This window comes from Triticum urartu, chromosome 2A (genome assembly GCF_056163025.1).
Source record: "Triticum urartu cultivar PI428250 chromosome 2A, HENAU_Tu73, whole genome shotgun sequence".
Lineage (NCBI taxonomy): Eukaryota > Viridiplantae > Streptophyta > Magnoliopsida > Poales > Poaceae > Triticum > Triticum urartu.
This window is the reverse complement of record NC_141874.1, coordinates 563,163,331-563,165,319: the sequence shown is the minus strand read 5'-3', so window position 1 is coordinate 563,165,319 and position 1,989 is coordinate 563,163,331. Positions and strand designations below refer to the sequence as shown.

Here is a 1,989-nt window from a genome sequence, read left to right as displayed (position 1 = left end):
TCTTCCATCACCGCGGAGGACATCGCATACCTCCGCTCCACCAGGTGCTTGCCGAGGGAAACGGAGGTCGCCGTGCACCTGCCGGAGGGCGAGCGAGAGCCGCGGCCGGAGGGGACGGAGCACGTGGTCTTCTACCCGCACCTCAAGTGCGGGTTTGGCCTCCCCGTGAGCCATTTCTTCCGCACCATCCTGGAGTTCTTCAGGCTCCAGCCCCATCATCTTGGTGCGGGCTCAATCTTGCAGCTCTCCGGCTTCGTCACCCTGTGCGAGGGGTACCTGGGGTCGAACCCACGATCGATCTCTAGGTGCGCCTCTTCGCCTTGAAGCAATAGGGCCTGAAGGTCGGGGAGATGTCCACCTGCGGGGCCGCCGTCATCTGCAAACGGACAGGCGGGGTCTGCCCCAAAATGCCGCTAGAGGATTCTGCCAAGAAGTGGCGGAACTTCTTCTTCTACGTCTGAAACCTCGGCGCGGACCACATCAACTTGCCGTCCTTCGTCGACGCGACGCCACGGGGGAAGAAAAACTAGAACTACTTCCCCAGGCACCCGTCGCAGGAGGTGCGCAACTTGTGCTAGCGGGTGACAGAGATGAAGGAGCGGGAGGGGCTCATCGGCACCGACCTTATCGCCGCCTTCATCAAGAGCTGGGTACTACCGCTGCAGCAGCGCACCCATATCATCGGTCTGATGACTGGTCTTCAGGACCCCAACCGGATGTCGAACCTGCACCTGGGAGCGGACTAGGTCGCCCACCGGGTCAATGACATCTCCAAGGCCGGGCTGAAGGAGGATTGGGAGTTCGTGGAACCCCCGTATAGCCAGGCAAACCCGGCACCAGTGGTGGGTCCTTGGTCTCTGTATTTTGCCGCCGCCCATCTTCTTGTTCGTCCCAACGCGACATGGGAGGTGCTTCTGAATGCCATCCGGCACCCATATGACCGGGCGCCGACGCAGGTGGTGCGGGCCGGCTCGGAGGAGCCCGTGGCTCGGGGCGAGGAGGTGGAGGAGGCGGACGCCGACGCCGGCGCGGGGTGCCATGCGTGTAAGTTTCCACCCTCTTTATTACTTGAGACGCCGATCGCGAGGCGGCGTGGGGATTTTTGACGCGAGTTGTTGGCGCAGCGGCGCCGAGTGGAGGAGGCGGCAACGCGGCTGGAGCAGGGTCGTCTCAGGGGACTGCGGTGGCAAGACGGCCGCACGGGAAGGGCGACGTGGCGCCCCGAGGTCCAGCCGTGAAGCGCGCGGCGGATCCGGCAGCCGGGACGAAGCCGCCCGCCAAGAGGAAGCGTCGCGCTCCGCAGGAGACGTCGCGAGACCCGCCATCCCATTGTTGCCCGGGTGAGTTATTTTTTCGTTGAATTTGAGTCACCGAGGGGCTTCCCTTAGTTCTTGCTTGTGTACTCCGTCGAGCTCCAGGTCACCGATCTCACTGGTGCTTGCGGCGGCGGAGGCCGCGTCTAGTGGGGGCGTCGTGTTCCGAAAGACCCAGACCAGCACCATCGACCAGGACGAGGAGATGGTTGACCCGGACCTGGGCCTGGACCCAGCCGACACCGAGAGTCTGGCTTGGCGGGACCGGAACAGGGCTGAGGCGGCGCTGGAGGTGGCGTCGACCCAGGCTTGGGTCAGCGCCGCAGTGGCGTGGGCGTAGACCGGCGAGGGGCCAGCGTGGCCTGAGATGCCGACGAGCATGGAGCTAGCGGCGACGGTCTTCATGCCGCCGTCGCAGGGGGAGCGCGGACAGAGTGGTCGCGCGGAGGTGGTGGACCTTGACCAGGAGGTCGTGGAGGTCAACGACGACACTCCGCCGTGGACTGATGTGGTCGAGCGGGCGGAGGTCGAGGGTGGGGGCAGTGACACCGTCTTGGGGGAGGCACCGCGGATGGAGGCACCGTGGATGGCGCCGGGAGGAGCGCCTTAGGCGCCGATGGGTGGGGCGCCGCCGGTTGCGATGCTGCAGGTGACTCCGGCCATCGTGCCAGAGAGA

General features: G+C 65.4%; 1 pseudogene; it reads left to right on the top strand.

The window, feature by feature from the left end:
- The first annotated feature begins 407 nt into the window (after positions 1–407).
- Positions 408–1,653, top strand: LOC147985913 (uncharacterized; annotated as a pseudogene).
- Positions 1,654–1,989: the final 336 nt, after the last annotated feature.